A 21,427-nucleotide genomic window follows, 5' to 3' on the forward strand; every position below is an offset into this window, starting at 1 on the left:
GGTTTTCTATGGGGTTGAGATCTGGAGACTGGCTAGGCCACTCCAGGACCTTGAAATGCTTCTTACGAAGCCACTCCTTCATTGCCCGGGCGGTGTGTTTGGGATCATTGTCATGCTGAAAGACCCAGCCACGTTTCATCTTCAATGCCCCTGCTGATGGAAGGAGTTTTTCACTCAAAATCTCACGATACATGGCCCCATTCATTCTTTCCTTTACACGGATCAGTCGTCCCGGTCCCTTTGCAGAAAAACAGCCCCAAAGCATGATGTTTCCACCCCCATGCTTCACCATAGGTATGGTGTTCTTTGGATGCAACTCAGCATTCTTTCTCCTCCAAACACGACGAGTTGAGTTTCTGCCAAAAAGTTCTACTTTGGTTTCATCTGACCATATGACATTCGCCCAATCCAAATGCTCTCTAGCAAACTTCAGACGGGCCTGGACATGTACTGGGGGACACGTCTGGCACTGCATGATTTGAGTCCCTGGCGGCGTAGTGCGTTACTGATGGTAGCCTTTGTTACTTTGGTCCCAGCTCTCTGCAGGTCATTCACTAGGTCCCCCCGTGTGGTTCTGGGATTTTTGCTCACCGTTCTTGTGATCATTTTGACACCACGGGGTGAGATCTTGCGTGGAGCCCCAGATCGAAGGAGATTATCAGTGGTCCTGTATGTCTTCCATTTTTGAATAATTGCTCCCACAGTTGATTTCTTCACACCAAGCTGCTTGCCTATTGCAGATTCAGTCTTCCCAGCCTGGTGCAGGTCTACAATTCTGTTTCTGGTGTCCTTCGACAGCTCTTTGGACTTGGCCATAGTGGGGTTTGGAGTGTGACTGTTTGAGGTTGTGGACCGGTGTCTTTTATACTGATAACAAGTTCAAACAGGTGCCATTAATACAGGTAACGAGTGGAGGACAGAGGAGACTCTTAAAGAAGATGTTACAGGTCTGTGAGAGCCAGATATCTTGCTTGTTTGTAGGTGACCAAATACTTATTTTACCGAGGAATTTACCAATGAATTCATTAGAAATCCTACAATGTGAGTTGAAGTGTACCTATGGTGAAAATTACAGGCCTCTCTCATCTTTGTAAGTGGGAGAACTTGCACAAATGGTGGCTGACTAAATACTTTTTTGCCCCACTGTATTATGACCCCCCAAACTGACCCCTTTCTGCTTTCATGTTGTGATTGGATATAAGAAGGACATTCAGGAGACCTGCTGAGCATTAGTCATGGTTCCCAGCATCCAGTACTGGCTGGTATAAGGTAATATCACTACTATGTTTTGTATTAGTAGTGCTTAAAGTGTATATTAGTACACTAAATTAGTACGATAAATGCTCAAAAAGATCACCGATCTCTTGGTAACTATATCACTTATGAAGGAAAATTCACTATAGTTATTTGGAAATATTTATAGGTCATCAAGACAAAGCTAACAAGCTCATCTATACAATTAATTTCTGATAAGAAAATACGCATTCTTGCTTAATTAAATCAGATATGATGTTTCAGTGCACTTAGAAGACATTTCCAAATATTTTGATACTTCTTAGCAGGAGGATCAGTTGATGCATTTATCAAATTTGGCAGCATTTTTGACATTGTTAATCCCATTAAAGACACTAGGTGGCCTGTGTAGGCAGATTCAGATAGGGATAGCTTCAAATAAAAAAATCTACTTTGGGGCTGTATGATCAATTTCAAAAACTTTGAAATTAGAATAAGAGATGTAGATGGTTAACCAAAGTCCAAGGGCTTGGGGTGGATACAGTTTTGTTATTCAAACCTTGTATTTTTACAATACATTACTAGCTGTAGTTATGACTTTTTTTTTTGTGAAGGAACACAGCTAAGGGATTTTGTAGTCCACTACTAGTAACCTTTATGAAGAGCAGGGACTGCTTTATTTTGTTATATAGTATCAGTTTAGAGCAGTGGTTCTCAATGTCTTTGGTCATTAAGTCGCGACCCAAAAATAATTTAATTTCTGAAACATTATATTTTTATTCCATAAAACAACTTGTGCAGTATTATATATATATATATATATATATATATATATATACACACACATATATATACATACACACACACACACACACACTTTTTAAACAGTAAACAGATACTTTGCACAATGAATAATGCAGTAATCACAGCGCTAGTGAAAATTAATGGGGGTGGGGCGACGGGTTGTGGTGTCTGGGTAACTTGGGCTGAGATAGTGCATAGGGGCTGTGGTGGGGAGACAGAGGTTGTGGTGTGGGGGTAACTGGGGCTGTGTGGGGGTAACTGGGTCTGAGATGGTGCATAGGGGCTGTGTTGGGGGCAGGGACTGTGATGGTGGTAACTGGGGCTGTAGTGGGGGTAATAGGGGATTTGGTGGGGTAACAGGGGCTGTGTCCTAGTGGGGGACAGAGGCAATAGGGACAGTAGAGCAGATATATATATATTGTGAGATAGGTCTTGGATCGCCCCTCGCTGAGGTCAAGGGACAAGTGCCCGTCTTCATTCAAACCAGGCAAACAGCAGTAAGTTCGTGCAATCTGACACAGGGTCAGGTTTACTAGAAAGGTTGCAAAGACAAAAGAAATATAACAACACAGCAACAAAAGAAATACCTTGCCTGTCTGGCACTTACTATACAAGGGATGTCCCTCACTACCAGCTGGAAAGCTTCTCTCTGCCAACTTAACATAATACGTCCAGCAACCTTTACTCACATGTCTCTTCCAGAGACAGGCTTTCTGTGTCCTCAGCCAGAGAGTTATCTGCCCTCCTGGCTTCCCTTTTATATTTGCCCTCTCATTCACCTAAATTAATTAATCACCTAGCAGGTGGAAGACTCTGGTGTTACTTCACATAGGAAAGGAATCTAGGAGAAACATACCTCCCTTCCACCACCAATCCTACATGAATGTCACTATATATATATATATATATATATATATATATATATATATATATATATATATATATATATAATTACATACATACATACATACATAATTAGTACACAAAAAAATATACACTTACCTCAGAAAAGATGAGGGAGTAGAATGGCTGTCTGCGGGCTGCAGCAGGAAGAGGGGAGGAGCAATCAGAGAAAAACTTTATTCAGCTCCCACTAGCAGAGAGCGACCGCAAAGCAATCAAGCAACTTGCTTTGGGGTCGGGGAGTAATACTAAAGTACATGCTGGACCGGAGGCTGCCTGAATTCCATGAGTGTTGCGGCCGCGGTCCTGACACATACATATAATTGCTAACAGCAATCACACTCCTATCATGCCCAGGTAACCAGTACAGTACAGGTCATTTTCAGTTTCGGCCAAGTGAATGCTGAATTTTCAGTTTCAGTCTAGAATTTTCTTTTTGGTGCATCCCTACTATATACTAAGCTAGACACTGAAGCCTACATCCCAACATTTCAAAATGTGAAATAGGGACAGTTTTTTTGGAAAATCTTGTGGAACCCTAACCCTAACCCCTAACCCATACAAGCAATAGCACTTTACAATGTCGCGCTCGCATCACCACTTAAAACACACTTCGTTTTTGACAGCACAGTTATGCATATTAAAAATAACCAACACATTGAATTGAATTCCCATGAGACTCAGCCAGACATACTACTTCCATGATGCTGGCTGAGCATCATGGGAAGTGCAGCAACAGTAAAGCTGCAGATGCTAGATGTGAACTAAAATTCCAATGACTCTCAGCCAGCCAGGTGTCCACCATAATGCTGAGCATCATTGGAAGAGTAGCAGCAGAGGTTTTTTTTAAATTAACGTAAGCCTCCCTCCCAGGACCCTTACACACTGCCTTTACACACACCTGCCCATAAACACACATATACACATAAACTGCCTTTACACACACACATATACACATACACTGCCCTTACACACACACACATATACACTGCCCTTACACACACCTGCCTATAAAACACACATATACACATACACTGCCTTTCCGCACACACATAGACACATACACTGCCCTTACACACACACACATATACACTTCCCTTATACACACATATACGGGTAAACTGCCCTTACCAGCTAACTGCTCTTACACACACCGGCCCATACACACCCATACACATTCACTGTCCTTACACCCCTTTCTCCCCATCTCTTACCTCTTCCATCATCCTTCTTCCTTCTGCCTCTATCCTGTGGTGGGAGCGCGAGGTCTCATCACTACGCGCCGGCTATTGCTGCAGAGCGCAAGAGGTGACGTCATATCCCCAGGCTCGACATTATTTTCCGGGGGGTACTGATTAGGGAACAGTAAAGCGAGGTCTTAAGTGACAGACTTCTCCCTCTAGTCGGCTCAACATTAGGGAGTGTGATTGCAATCTCCCAGCAGCTGCACCTGAGGTGAGTACAGATCTTGCATCACCCTTCCATTATAGAAGCCCCAGTGGACTTTAAGGGTGCGGCCTATAATCGAGCCAATGCAGTATATACATACATATATATATATATATATATATATATATACACACATATACATATATATATATACATACACCCCGTATTTGCTCGATTATAAGACGACCCCCCAAAATCAAAATATTAATTTAGGAAAAAAACAAAAGGCTTGCCACTCTGCCCCAGAAATGCCTTATACCCCCCTATTTGCCACTCTGCCCCATGATGTGCCTTTTAACCCTCTATATGCCACTCTGCCTCCAGAAATGTCTTATACCCTCCTATATGCCACTGTGCCCCATGATATGCCTTTTAACCCCCTATATGCCCCTCTGCCCCATGATATGCCTCATACCCCTATATGCCACTCTGGCATATAGGGGGTTAAAAGGCATATCATGGGGCTGAGTGGCATATAGGGGGTTAAAATGCATTTCTGGAGGTATATATATAACAGCAATCACACTCCTATCAAGCCAAGGCAGCCAGTACATGCTGGAACATGGGGATGATAGTGTGATTACAGCCTCCCTATGCCATGCTACCACCACCACCCCCCTTACACATCCATGCTATCACACACTCATTCACAAACATTTAAATACTCATTCATTCCATTAATCACACATAATTCACACATACTTGCTCAAAAACCCTCCCCCACCCCCTTACCTGAACTGCAGATCTCCCACTCGCAGACTTCTGCAGGGGCCCGGCTGTGCGAGCAACTTCTCTGGCCCCACCCCCAGAGGAAGGACGGGGGAGGCAGAGTTATGTGACACTCTGCTAGCTTCCTGTTCTCCTGCTGCTAATAGCAGAGACGCTGCTAGCAACCAAAGCCCGGTAAGCAGCATGGCCCCAGCAGAATGAGGTCTGATTAGAAGACGACCTTGATTATAAGACGAGGGGTATTTTTCAGAGCATTTGCTCTGGAAAAAACCTTGTCTTATAATCGAGCAAATACGGTATATAATATCCTTATTAGCAACTTTGCCTTAAACAAGTAACCATCAAATAAACCTTATATTAGCTCGTGTGGCTCCTATATTCCTCCCTGGGACTATCAAAAATACCCAAAGTTTATTAAATGTTATGATTCTCTTTTTAGCAGGTTATGAAAAGTTCTGATTTATCTCACTCCCCATACCAGCTTGCCCACCGCAAATAACCAGTATGGCGCAAAATCTCATTACTGGAAATGTTTGTATACCTTTGCCAACCTGGTTCTTTACATTAAATAATACAGGAAAGTCTCAGAGCTGTGGGAGTTCAGAGGAATTTAGGATTGTTCAATATGGCAGCCCATAAGGGAATTCCATCATAAACAGAAATTGAACTCTGTGTGGAAATATATTGAACTATGGTTTCTTGAAATTGACTTAGTTTGATGTAAAAGTAGATTTGTGGAACAGACTCATTTCACATTTGACCTAAACTAGAATGAGTTTAAACATGGCCTCCAGTGTCTGTTGTGATGAAAGGATTAACCAATGAATATCTATCACCAAGCAGAGCAAATAACCCAAAAGAAGAAAAAGGATATGTTATCAGACACAAAACAATTAACATCCACAATAGGAAAAATATTTCTTTCCCTGCTATAATACACAGTAGGGAACAAACATAAAATCTCTATAGGTTCAGTATGTTGGTTTTAGTGGGTTTTTTCTGTCTGAGTAATGGGAAAAAATCCCAAAGTCATTTTTACTGACATTTACATCATCCCAAGAGAATCCCCAAGAAGTAGGTTTGTTCTGACTTATTTAGCTTTTAAATGATGTGAAAGAATGCTAAAGGCAAAAATCTACATTTTTTATATGAAATTATTCTGGGTTTTTTTTTTGTTTTTTTTTTAGATGTTCTTTAACCTCTGTACATACTGTCAACTACTTCATTTTGATATATTGATTTGCGCCATTTGATATGATTTATTGTTAGCACTGAATACATAAACTAGAAAGGTGGTTTCATTGATTTTCATTGGGTATTTACTCTATAAATGAAATACAGAAAGGCATTAAGTAAGGGGACAAATTAGAGTGTGGAATGGAAATATAATTTAGACATCTATATTTAGATGATTTTAAATCTGAATATTCAGGATTATAGAGGCCATACACCACTGGCCAGCCGCTGATACTTTTTTTACTATATGAAGTTACATTATTTTAATATAGTAAGCATTTGATTAAAGCATTTTCCCGTAAAGCCTTGTTATTAAAATTAACTCCAAGTTATGACAGTAATACTGGGATATTTTACGAGATCTTTAACTATAGGCAAATGACAAAACAAAAAGGAGTCACAATATGTGTTTCGTTTACTATGATCATAATTATACTGAAGTTTAGAGGCATTATTAGGGGATGGTCGGAGGGCTGAGGCGTTAGATTTGTGAAGGAAATCATGGAGAGAAGGATCAGTATATGAGATTTAAAGAGTGGAGACCCTAATGTCTTAACATTTCAAATCTCAAGAAGGGACATGTTTGTTTTAGGTGATGTGATGAGCCGCAGTGTATGCTTAGGTGAGTTGGGCTTTTAGAATAAGAATGTGTTTTGTTTTTTTTTAACAACACCTCTGTTTCTATAAACATAACTGCAGGACCTGACAAGACTGTTGTGCATGCATAAATTAGGAAAGTAGGAACACTGGACACATGCGCTCTGGGGGAGTACAATAACTGAACAACTAGCTTAGGAAAGTAAGGTGTTTATAAGACTTAATTACCCAATGGGAACAGCTGATGAGGCATGTGGGAGAAATAGCCACTTGACTAACAGGCTGAAAGCTAAGAGAAAGCTGAACAGCATAAAGCCAGCACACCAGCCTTCTTGTAATTTTCAGGCACTGGCTGTAATTAAGATCTGTGTTCTCTCTCATGAGGGTGATGATGTTACAGCCATACAATCTGTAGTATATAGCTGGTAGAGGGTGCAAAAGTAGTAAGGGAACAGACACACTACCTCCTTCTCTCTGGATGGGGTTCAAGGGTTTTTCAAGGGAGGAGGGGCTGGTGGATCCAGCCCTAGGCACAGTGCCTCTCTCTACTATAATTAACGTTCGTCTTACTATATCACAAGGCGACCATATTATCTCAACTAGTCTTATTCCTCTCAAACCCTAAAAAAAATTAGGTGGAAAGAAATAGAAGAAAATCCTCTAAGCTATCCTATAGTTTCACATGTCATGTGGGCAAACAACATCCCAATCAAACCTAAAGCAACCATGCCAACATTAACTTATGCATTAAAAACATGGATAACATTTTTAAAATCCTTCAATTTGGAAAACAATCTTTCAAAGATAGCCCCAATACAAAATCTACACCTTAATATACCTGGGTTAAACATCGCAAACTGGGTATTATGTAAGATGAATTCAATTTTTCAAATAATAGACACCTCAAAAAAAATGAAGGGAAGAGTTTAATCTTCACCCCAGAGAAATTAACTATTGAAAAATAAAAAATTACTTAGACTCACCAGCTTTCATACAGAGATTTTCTAATATACAAATTGCTTTTATGGAATCGAAACTAAATATAAAAGGGTAAGTATCTTTTATGTATGTTCACTAATACTTATACAGTCAAAATGAAATTTTTAAACCATTGGGCAACAGAAATAGAAGAAACAATAGATGACGAACAATGGGATCAATCGTTTGCTTTACTGAAAGGCCCAACCAAATGTATAAAACTATCAGAACTTCATGCTAAAATACTTTATAGGTGGCACTACACACCTGAGAAATTGCTCACGTTCTATCCCCAAAGACCGAATTTATTTTGGAAATGCAACCAAATTGGTACTCATCTACATATATTTTGGTCCTGTCCACAAGTATATCAAATCTGGTCTCAATTATTCAAACACATGAGTGAAATCCTAAAAATCCAGATTCCAATTGATCCAAAGATGTGGATAGATTCCCAAAATCCCTATTATAAACCACAGAAATTCAGGAAACTTTTAAATATAGCTTTTATGCTTTTTAAACAATTTTTAGCTAAACAATGGAACTCAGAGGAGCTTCCAACCATACCAATGATCATCAAAAGAATGAGAGAAACTAGAAAAATGGAATTGGCTTTTCATATGGGCAACCAGATAATGAGCACTTTCAATAAAATATGGGAAAACTTTCCATCAAAAGAGCATGATTAAAATAAATAAATAACATATTCATAAAATCAATTCATTATCCCTAGCTATACTTCATCAAATAGCATTAAGTTGAGGGTTAGAATAAAGATGACACATATACATAGATAAACCACCTCATATCGCAGCAATGACTACACTCCTTGGAAATTTATCCATACTCGTGTTTAGGATCAATCCATAAATATCTGAAAACATACACAACCTTTACACATAATGGTTGTTTTTGTTATACTTTTTTTTCCTTCGGTTTTCTTTTACACTTTCTTATAATTTTGTTCCTTTTATCTTCGCAACTGATTATCTTGAAATATTCAATCTTTATGTTGTGTTGTATTTTTGGCATTATGATGTATTTACTCTGTAAACGGAGTATCGAGGTCACATAGAATGAAATGATCTCAGTGTTCCCTTGACCTTGTAGTATCTTTGTCATTAACCAACACATTTCTTTATTCTGTAACAGAGTTTGATATACATGCAAACAAATCTTTGATCAAAACTCTCCAATAAAAACTTATTATATAAAAAAATAATAATAATGTTTGTTCGTGGCGGCTGTCCCCGTTGTCCCTGACACGGTCCTGTTTGCTGATGTAGAAAATTCCGCTTTGCTTTACTAGATACCTGGGATAGACTTCCAGTGGAAATAGTACAGACAAATACAGTAAAAAATTCAAGAAAGATTGTGATGTGCATAAATCTTTTTTAAATTAATTTATACATAAAAAGTGTTTTAAGAAGGGAAGACTGTATGGGTAAACTGGTTCTCTTCTGCCATCACTATATATAATTTCTTTAAACTTTTCTTTTATTTATTTTATAATTTCTTTTAAACTTTATACTCAATACATGAAATGACTAAACAAATGATGCCATTTCAAAAGATACCCTCGTTTCAATCTGTTAGGAAATGTAACTATAGTGTCACTGTGACAGAATGACCTGTCATACAGGGCCCCCAAGGTACTCAGAGATGGCCCCAGCCTGGCTGTCAAACAAAGATAGCACAGGTAGGAACTCCATTGTTTAACTAATCCCATACATAGGATTGCTGCCATGGGAGTTAAATGTTGGATTGTATACATGTATCTGTTAATCTATGTTAATACAGTTCTGTTTTTTTCATAATATGTATTATGGGTTTACTTTGGGGGTTTGTGATATCAATTAAACATAATAGAGGAAAAGATTGGGCCAGTGCCAATGTTGCTCCTAGCATTTCTGTCACAACCTGGAAAATACAATTCCATTGTTCTCCCCATCACCCCCACCAAACATAGAACATACCCACCTTCTCTATACAGCCTCTTTGGCACTGGTCACTTGTATTTGTAAAAGTAGGCTAACCTTGCCATAGACCACTTTTTGTAACTCAGTGTGGTTTATACAATAAAAAAAGCCCATATTCAGCTCCCAGGCTAACATAAGTAAGCTTCTTAAAAAAAATATAGGTTGAATCAATTGGAGGTAGAATATGGAGATAGCAGCATGTTTGCATGCATGAATAAGAAGGGAAACAGTCTGTGTGGGAGTTTAAAGGAACTTGTAAGTAAGAGTTTGGCCCCAGTTATGTGAAATCTTTGATAAATTTGAAAGCTGTGTATTTCCAACACTAGCACTGTTCAACAAAGGAATTAATCAGTCAAATGTATCTCCTTATCAAGACAGCTGTGCCCACGCTTGTTTACCATGCATATGAGAAAAAGGAATCATTCCCCCCCAAAAAATATTCTCTACAAGAAAATCAAAATTAGATATTGAAACTAGACTAATAGTTTAGTGAAAAATGTAAAGAGCTGACAATTCAAAAGCTTACTAGTAGGTTGTGCGAAGGTAATGTTAATTGTTTACCAAAAGTATTATAACATCCCACATAAGGTTGCACAGAGCTGATGCATTTTCCTGGAAATTTGACATATTAAAGGGATGTGTATGAAAATTAGCTCATTTTGAATTAAATTAGCTGCTTATCACATGAGCCCAGGGTACAAGATATACACGTGTCCCTAGGCACTGAATTTTTGGCAGCACCCTTTTTCTCATATTTAATGAAAATCTAAGTAAAATGCTTGGTAGAAGGTTATCTTTAACCTTGTTTTGATTGGACAAAGTTTCATTTTGATTTGCTTTGTTGGCCAACTACCTGTCTTAATTTGAACCCTAAAAGCATGTTTTACAATAATTTATGGTCAAGACATGCCATATCTAATTGAATGGTTGTTTTTCTTCAATATCCTGTTGATACTGACATAAATTTTCTTGTTGCCTTTCTCACAACAGTTACTAATAGTTGACACATTTCACCTAGCCTTTTCTGGACAATAACTTTTCTGGTGTCTTTTTCCTTCATTTTTTATGTGACTTTGATGAAATTCTTGACATGTTTTAATTTCACTTCACCACCCATGTCCTTTGAATACTTGATTACCTGTAATAGCTAAGTTCCTTTTTCTCTAAATGCCAGTGCCAATTTGCAAAGAGTCCTGAGGCAATGACCTTTTGAAATATATCCCATACATTTTTTTTTCTGAGCGTCCAAACCTGACTGCTTAAAAACTTATTTTGCCTGTCATAAAATCAGAGCTAAGTACCTGTAAGAGTATGTAATGCAATGTGAATATTTTTATTAATTATTAGATATGTTTAATAATTAATGGTAAAAGCACATTAAGCTTGTACAATGGAAGGTATGTAGAGCATAAATGTAAAAATTGTAAGACTGCTGCATAAATTCAGATACAGGTGACAAAGAGGCAGTAGTCGAATTGGTGACACAATCCTGTCCCCAAGACTATATTCAATAAGTTATAACACAAAATAATCCTACTACACCTTCCATAAACAACATAATATTATAAATACTATGGTGTATATAAGGATCTCATCCTCAAAACAGGGAAACTCCTATAAACTTGTATACCTGGTATGAAAAGAGTTCTACACAAGCCCTTATATTAAAAAATATATTGTTTTATTGTACAAAAAATTGAATATAAAAACAAATACAGTATTTCATAATTTAGACAACAGAGGTTTCTAGGAAACTAATCAGAGCATATGGAGGAGCTATGGTAGCATATACATAAAGTGCCTCAAGTGCATGTAAACAATGAATCAAGCATAAAGTGCTTAGTCATTTAAATATTATTGCCTATTACTCACTATGAAGTACACCCATTGATTGTAAAGGACTTAAAACATGTCCAATAAATATATGAATAATCCAAATAATCAAAAGGACATCCTAAAAAGTGCTGTAGTGCTTACCCATATTAACCTCCACTTCCCCTACGCCGTTTCGGTTCTCCTTTTTCAAGGGGTCGCTATTACTGCCTTCTTATTATACCCCTACCATCGGAAGTTATGTGCCGAAACCCAAATTGGCGCTTCACTGCAATTCACTGCTTCGTGTCCGATGCCAACCCCCACAGCACGCAGGTCCGAGAAACTATTTCTCGAGCATGCGCACCACGGACGAGGCATCGGGCCAAAGCAGGACCTCAGAACGACCATCACCGCACCGGCGCACTAGGACTCGGCTCGGAATTTGTCTTACGTTTACAACAGTCACAATATGCCAGAATGACACCTAACTATATTAATAAAGGCAATTCTTAATAAATAAATATAAAAATATAAAAAGTATATAAATATATAAATATAAAGTGCATTGGGTGTGTACAAAATGAACAATTATTATAAATAAATAAGGTGTTAAGTGCATGAATTCATATATATCCTCATGTATATAATGAACATTCATAAATAGATTCCTGTGCCAAAAATAGATATCAATATAATCAATTAATCATCAGAGTGAATAAATATAAAAATTTAGTGAAAAATTAATTAAATTAAATAAGTAATTTTAAATATATATATAATCAGATAATAAAGTGTAGCGTACATAATAATAATCAAGGTCCGAACAGGCAAGCAGGTGACGTCACAAGCCGTATTTAAAATACAGAGAGTATAGGGTGACCAGACATTCCAGGTTTCCGGAGACAGTCCACGGATTGAGGACACTGTCCCCAGACATGTCCCAGGATGTAGGACCAGATTAACTTCCTGCTGCTTACCTATGCATTGCTCTCTCGCGGTGCATGAGCAATGTCTCTTGAACCCGCCCAGGGGAAGCAGGAACCCAGCGGAGACACGTGAATTTACGTCACGCCACATGACGCTGCTCTGTTCCTGCTTCCCCTGGTACAGAGTATCTGTGAATGAGTATATGAATGAGTGAATGAATATTTCTGAATGAGCAAATTAATGGATGTGTAAGTGGGGGTCATGACACAGGGAGGCTGTTTGAGGCTAGGATGGCAAGTCTTATGCTTCCAATCTGGTTGTTAGACAGGTCCTGCTTCCAATCTGGGTGCCATGGCTGACATGATACTAAAGGGAGGCAATATGCAAAGGTATGAGGGCATTAATTCACAAGGGGGTGCTAGGTGGGGCCATCACATAAATCAATAAAGGGGGGCTGGGTGGTGGGATAAATATGCAATGTGACGCTAGCTGGGGGCAATACACAAGGGTGACCACATTGCCCATATTTTCCAGGACACATAAAGCAGTGTTTTTTTTGTAGCTTAGCCCATCCAGATGTGGGTATCAGTGTGGCAGAGCCTGTCCTGGTGTGTGTGTTTGGGTATCAGTATAGCAGAGCCAGTCCCGGTGTGTGTATTTGGGTGTCGGTATGGCAGAGCCTGTCCTGCTGTGTTTTGTGTGTTTGGGTGTCAGTGTGGCAGAGCCTGGTCCTGGTGTGTTTTTGGGTGTCTGTATGGCAGAGCCTGTCCTGGTGTGTGTGTTTGGGTGTCGGTATGGCAGAGCCTGTCCTGGTGTGTGTGTTTGGGTGTCGGTATGGCAGAGCCTGTCCTGGTCCTGCTTCCAATCTTTGTCCCATGGCTGACAGGATACTAAACGGGGGCAATATGCAAGGATATGTGGGCATCAATTCACAAGGGGGTTCTGGTTGGGGGCATCACATAAATCAATACTAAAGTGGGGCTGGATGTGAGATAAATATACAATGAGGCGCTAGCTGGGGGCAATACACAGATGTCCCCCGGATTTCATTTTAAAAATCTGGTCACCTTAAAAAAGGAGACTATAGCATGGGCAAGGTTAACATGGAATCATGAACCTATAATAGACGGTGGGACATTGATATTCTCAAACAGTATTTTTTTTTTCTAATTTTGCTACTTGAAGTTGTTTAAAGCAGAACTGTCTCTTTTACTATCCCTACATTATTTCCGTACAATAAATAAAGTTATATTATAGTGTTTACAGATTAAAATAAGCTATGTATTTATATAAAAATACAACATTATGCAAAATCAATATGACCAACCATCTTACCTTTTTTTTTTTTTTTATGTGATTTACCAACTATTAAGTTGCTGATTTTGTTAATTGATTGAAGGAGCCTTTGTAAAAGTGAACAAGGACAAGGGAGAAGTTGACTTTTAAATTAAAAAGTAGTTATGTGAATCAAATGGTGCTTAATCATAACATATACAATTGCATATCTGTATAAATATTTGTCATTTTGTTGTGCCAAGATAATTACACTGATTGACAAGCAAAAAAAACAAGCTATAGTTTTAATTAATATATTTAGTTATGCAAAAGGTTGTGATGGAGACAGTTACCCTTGGTTACTTAATTCACATGGATTTTGGTTGTTGTTGTTTTCTTCTTCTGCATCACACCTCTTGCGTTGTTTAGTTTAGAACTTGTAATACATAGATTTACCTAGCTCATACGCAAGGCTCAGTACCATGCATGATATTTTGTCACAGTATTATTATTATTGAGGGGATCTCAAGTTACTTATTATCTATCCATCCTTCTCAATATTATGTCACTGTATCTAATTTATTTTTTTTTAAAATGAACATTTTGCTGAGATTGAATTATAAATAACACATGAACATTTTGCTAGGATTGAATTAAACCAATCAATGAAAAATTATCTATCTATCATTCAGATATTGCAGAGGCCTGTGTGCCAGTGGCTATTACAGATTTGAGAAAAGTAGATTAAATGGGAGATTTGTATTGCATTACATAAAATTAAATGACCATATCTATATTTCATGATCGGAAATTGATAAAACATTGATAGTGTAATATGAATATTTCAGGAGAGGTCACATGCATTTTTCTTGACCTTTGTATTATCTGTGAGCAGCTTTGAATAACCTTTTGAAAGGAATGCAAACTTAAGAAATATTAACCAAGTGCCATCATGTTAAAGTGGTGACCTTTCAATCATCATTCTACGATTAAGTGCTCAAGGCTGTTTATTATAAATACAATTTGATATATGTGTTTGCATGTGACAATCTCCTGGTGGTAAGCGGACTCCTCCATATGCAAGGTTTGCTTTTCGTTTAGTCTGGATTTAGTCTATAGTTGTATAGTATGATTTTATTTGTTACTGCCCAGCCAAATTTTCAATCATAAATCATCATCTAAACCCTTTCCTCTCTCTCTTGTTCAGTTTCCCACTCCCTCATTCTCCCTGCCTCACAATTCAATTTATCTCCCTCCCCCCACATTTCAAAGACCATCTCCTTTCTACTTCTCATACCCTTGTGGGACTTAAAGGGGAACTTTCACTTTTAAATTTTTTTTGTTTTTGTTTAGCTTTCACCCTATAGACTTACTGTCGTGTCCTTGAAAAAGGCGCCTGGACTTTTCCCTGTCAGCAGAAGCCATTGCTGGCTTCCTACAGATCTGTTTTAAAAACACTCTGCGCAAGCACCAGTACACATACTATGTGAATGGCCAATCGCAAGATCAAGATTTTCTTCTGGTTAGTGTCAATGCTCCAATTACTCCTGAATGGTATATGCTTTCCCTACTGGCTAATCACACACATTGCTATTGCCAATCCTGCACTTTGGAGTCCTATTTGCTGATCACACTCAGTACAGGGGAGATGAATGGGAAAAGAGGGAGAAACAAGATTTCTGCCTTCTAGATTTATTTTTAAAATGTAAATTAGATGTCAGAGCGAGCTGGGGTATAAGTGAGTTTGCATTTTACTATGTGGCTATGTTTTAGTTAGGGAGGTAGCCTAATGAAATGCTGACCCTAGACTCCACTAACTGTATGCTGACCCATGAAAACAGCAGACAGTCTCTCTGGTGCCACAAATGTGGGTACAGGATTGTTGGTGTATGTATATACACACACACATATTATATATATATATATATACACATACATACACACATTTAGAACATAGTATATGTGTGGAATGATTGCTTAACCCAGTAACTACTAGTGGAACCCGTGTACACACACACACCTTAAGGAGTTGTGCACTTACATAATTAATAATTATGGTTTCTTATTGTTGCGGTACATGAATGAAAAAAATGCTATGTGCAACTTTTTTTGCCTGTGAATTATTAATTGTAATTATTGATTATTTTTTAAAATAAACATACTAACTGGATTGGGGATTTGAGTTTTGTGTTTGTAATTCTAGAATATGGGCTGGGCAGTTTGTAATTTTTGGTTTGTTTGCATGTTTCAACTGTTCATTCTTAATGTGAATGTCTTTTAGAAGACATCAGAAGCGGAACGATGGATTTGGACCTGTTGACCTGCTCTGTTGTAATTTTGGGAACAGAGACAGATTAACAGGCTGCTGTGCAATTAAGGCCCCTTGCTAGACCATTTTTGATATACGAGTCTCAGCTTGCATGTTCCTGCATTTGATGTGGTCTATGACCGTCCCTACATACTTTGCCAGGGGCCTTAACGAATAATTTACTTATGGATGGGTACCTACAGACATTTATGGGCAGCAAGACCAGTGGTGTAAGGAGACTTAAAGGTCTTCCCAATGACAACATAAATAACTGTAGACGTATTACAAGATTCATCAATGTTCCGCTAGGATACAAGGGATTGGTTTCTGCTAGAATTGTGCAAGTGGGCCTTAAATGATTCAGACAAATTTTTCAGACATAAAATTTCGTTCCATGCCCATTCATTTCAGATAAAAAAAAGGGAGGGGCACTTTAAAATTTGAAAGGTAGGCATGGGCAATTCCCCCCTTTCTCCACCCATTAAGCCCACATGACTAGCCATGCCTCCATAATTGAATAGTCCCACCTATTTATGAAGCCACTTCCCAGAAATGGGAGCACTCTGCCCAGCCTACCATAGGAAATTGCTAGGCATGCAAATAAGAATCTTATATTAAAAAAAAAAAAAGTTGCTTTCTTTATCTAGAATTTACAAAGCTACCTTTGAGGTAGATTGGTAACAGAATTTGAAGAAAAATTATTGAAAGCGTATTATATTCAGTTCATGACACAAATCAGAGTGATTTTCTAAAACATAAGGTACCAAGCAGAGCCGGCCTTAAGTGTTCCGGTGCCCTGTGCGGACTACTCCTGTGGCGCCCCCCCATCGCAAAAAAGGAAAGAAAAAAAAATAAAAAATAAATAAATAAAAAAATCAAATCACAAAACTCCCCTTTCTCACTATCAACCACCTCTGACCCTTCTCACTGCCTTCCCCCCTCTGCCCCATCTCACTGACCCCCCCTCTGCCCCATCTCACTGCCTCCACCCCTACCCCTTCTAACTGCCTTCCCCTCACCCCCTCATTATCCTTACTAACTTGTTGAGTCCTGCGGTGGGAGCAGGAGGCGTCCGTCTTCTCGCCCTGCCGCTCTGGATGTTAAATAAAGTTAAAACAACAAAAAAAACCCGGCAGGGGCGCCGAGTGGTTGCTCGTGAAGTTTTCAGCAACTGCTCGGCGCCCCTCACTCTCCTTGACTCTGTCACGGTGCCAGCGTTTACAGCTGAGCGCTGGAATATGACATCATATTTAGGTGCTCAGCATGAAACTCCGGCACCGCGACAGAGTCACTGAGCGTGAGGGGCGCCGAGCAGTTGTTGAAAACTTCACAAGCAACCGCTCGGCGCCCCTGCCCAGGACTTAAATTAAAGCATCGTTTTTTTTTGTTGTTTTAACTTTATTTAACATCCTCCATGTTAAATAAAGTAAAAAAAAAAAACTTTATTTAACATGGAGGATTTAAATAAAGTTTAAAAAAAAAAACCTTTTGGTTACTTTTCAGTGTTGCATTGTCTTAGGCTCCTCCTCGTTCATTGATTATCCATGCACACATCAATCTTAAAGTGGGTTGTAGTGAATGACATTGATATCCTGCTTCTGCGGCCTTTGCACGTTCCCAGTCTGGCTCTGTAAATATTCACTCTAAATAAAAATCACCAAGATTTGTGGCACCAGCTGTGGACAACAGCATTTGTATCAGGAGCATACAGATGCTGGACAAGCAATGAGATCTATGATACATTTATAGAACTAGAACAGTTATCATCTATTGCAGGATTGTCAAAGAATTGCCATTAATTATTGCTCCAGTTGACACAGGATACATTCTATTTTTAAGACAAAAAAAAAAAAAAAGTTTCAAAGCATCTGTAAAATAGCTGCTTGTGCTAATTGTGCTTTTGCAGTGCAGTGTCAGAAGTGCAAATGTTGAACGGTAGTAGTAGTATGATCTATGAAAGCAGCCTTGGCTTAATAATGAATTGCATAAATAATAAACTGCTTTATACTTCTATATGTTATTATATATGCACATCAATTAAAACATCAGTGCTGAATTGGCATCAGTTACCCAAGGGCAATATTCCACAAACTCCTTCTTAATTCCTTATTTGCTGATTAATGACTCCATCAGATATTCATATGTTTACTATATCATAAGAAACTCGCTATTATTTTAGCAAAATAACCTTCACAGGATCCAACAACACATAATGTGTTTGCGGTCAACGGAAAGATATTTAATTGCAAACTCCCTTCCAAGCTTGCAAATTCCAATGTACTTAATACAACACATAGAAGTACAAGGTGTAGCTCAGAGTAGTACCGTATTGGCTCGAATATATTCGGGGTCTAGCGCCCGATGTCTGGGACATGCAGTCCCGGGCGCCGGGCAGGCAGCAGGGTTAGGATACAGATCCCCCGCAGCAGTGCAGGGGACCCGTATACTCTCTGATACACTGAGACAGCCTCCCCTGCCAGCACTTTCCACTAGGGAAGTACCGGCACGAGAGGTTGTCTAAGCGCATCGCCGGTGAACGTCCCCCCCCCCGGACTTACCAGAGCAGACTCCCGAGTGTCTTGCGGAGCTGGCGGAAGACATCTACGCAATACGCGTATACAACTTCCGGTACCGGCACTTCCGCTGAGTGCCGGCACCGGGAGTTGTATACGCGATTTGCATAGATGTCCCCCTTCGGCCCTGCAAGACACTCGGCAGTCTCCTCTGGCAAGTCGGGGGGGGCAGAGTGGCAGCATATCTCGGGGGGGGGGGAGGACAGTGGCAGCATATCTCGGGGGGAGGAGGACAGTGGCAGCATATCTCGGGGGGAGGAGGACAGTGGCAGCATATCTCTGGGGGGAGAGACAGAGTGGCAGCATATCTCGGGGGGGAGGACAGTGGCAGCATATCTCGGGGGGAGGAGGACAGTGGCAGCATATCTCGGGGGGAGGAGGACAGTGGCAGCATATCTCGGGGGGGGAGAGACAGAGTGGCAGCATATCTCGGGGGGGGGAGGACAGTGGCAGCATATCTCGGGGGGGGGGACAGAGTGGCAGCATGTTTTTTTGGTGCTTTTTTAAAGAAAAAAACTTTTTCTTTAAAAAAAGCACCAAACTTTTAGGGTGCCGCCTATATACGAGGGCGGCCTATATCCGAGCCAATACGGTATTTCAAATGTAAAATTCAGGGATGTGTGGCGAGGGTGGCAGCTAGTCCAGGAGCCACAAACAGAGGGGGTGCTTGAGCCATCCAGTGATCATTTTCTCGTGCCACTTTGTGTTTCCCCAGCTTTCATCAATTGACCATGGTTTCTCTCCTGACGTACAACCAAAAGTGAAATCAGTCTAGGGTGGTCATGACATGACCCACTCTGATGTCAGAGATGCTTTTCATGTTGCTGGTGACAAGTGATCCTTAGTTATGGCTCTGACTCATACTCTCATTATGCACATTAAAAATATTGTATGAAAATTAATAAAATAAACTATAACTTAATACTTGGGCGTAGTTTTTGCAGTTTAGTGGCTCTCTTTATCATCGTTTCCATCACTTGTCTGCTGGGTATGGCCATAATATGTGACCTGATTGAAAACCCTTTTAATGGATAAGGTTTAGTTTATCAATTATTTATCTTAATTGTATTTTTATGGTGAAATATCCTAATTCCCACTCAGTACCTGGCTCCTGTTATCACTATAAAACAATTTGCTTTTAATTTTGCATTTCTCAGTTACTCATTTTGTTGCCCTAAAGACGTGCATACCAGTCATGTAACCCAGAATTACGGGACTACAATTCCAAATTAAAACAAACCTAGTCAGCAATGAATGCTTGGTAGGTGATATTCACATAAATTCTGCTTAATGGGGTATACATTTTGTTTTTACTTTCATGGAAGTTAATCTACAAGTCAAACAGTATAAGCAGACAGTAATAATCACCCCAGCAGCCATATGTTTGTCTACTGCACAAGTAGAAAAGGCCCTTGTTAACTTCACAGATACTATATATCCACCAAGCTCCATTTCATCAGTCTTGACAGGCACTGACAAAGCAAAATTAAGTGAAATGAAGTCTAATACATCCCCTGGTGAAATTTTTCCATCAAATGGGCCTAATATGGTAAGTTTGTGGAAAGCTGGATATCCATCTCGACGTCTTATAAATCAGCTGAGAATTATACATTTATTACAGTCTTGATGATTCTCCCTAAAACAGTTTTATACTGAACCATCTATGCGGAAAGGCCAGGAGGCATCTTATCCACATCAATGCCACAAGTAAGTAGGTTGCAAATCCATATAGAATATGTTTCATTAAATTACCTGAGCCTTAACCTAATGTTTTATGGCAGCTCTGGAAGAAACTATCACACTTTTAAAATACATTTATTAAAACTACCTATAGTATGTGATTCCAGTTTTGCAATGAGTATTTGTTTTGGAGGTAGTTGATTAAGCCAATCAACTATGTTACCCTATGCAAGCTGATATGTATGGCTAGAGGTGGCAAGCCTAGCATATAAACCAGTTTCCTGTCCAGGTGTTATCTCCCTATCTCCTCCTATACCTCCTTAAATGCTGCCAAAGCCAAACAGCCCGAGAAAAAGGGACATTGATGTATCAAAATAACAATTGTTCTTGAATAATAAATAAGGAATATTTCTAAAAAAAAAAAAAAAAAAAAAAAAAAAAAAAAATCAAAAAAAAAAAATAATCACATTAACAGGAAGTTTAGATGGCAATTTCCAAGCTCTACACACAAGGGAAGGCAATTGTCCCCTGGGCTGCTCTGGTATAAACAATAGTCATCAGCTTTTTTATATTCTACTACAATTACAATTATACCCAGGACTGTATCTATAACAAGGGGACATCCTCTACGGCTGGAGGAAAGAAGGTTTCTACACCAGCACAGACGGGGGTTCTTTACAGTAAGAGCGGTGAGATTATGGAACTCTCTGCCAGTAAACTCAATAAAAGGGTTCAAAAGGAGCCTGGACGTGTTTCTTGAAAGCAATAATATTACAAGTTATGGATATTAGATTAATAGGGACAGAACATTGATCCAGGGATTTATTCTGATTGCCATATTTGGAGTCGGGAAGGAATATTCCCCCTGGTATGGGGCAATTGGCATCTGCTTCATAATGGTTTTTTGCCTTTCTCTGGATCAACACAGTAGGGACACAATA

The sequence above is a fragment of the Sceloporus occidentalis genome, unplaced genomic scaffold (assembly GCF_023333645.1).
Source record: "Sceloporus occidentalis isolate IW3139 unplaced genomic scaffold, rSceOcc1.0.p SCAF_134, whole genome shotgun sequence".
NCBI lineage: Eukaryota > Metazoa > Chordata > Lepidosauria > Squamata > Phrynosomatidae > Sceloporus > Sceloporus occidentalis.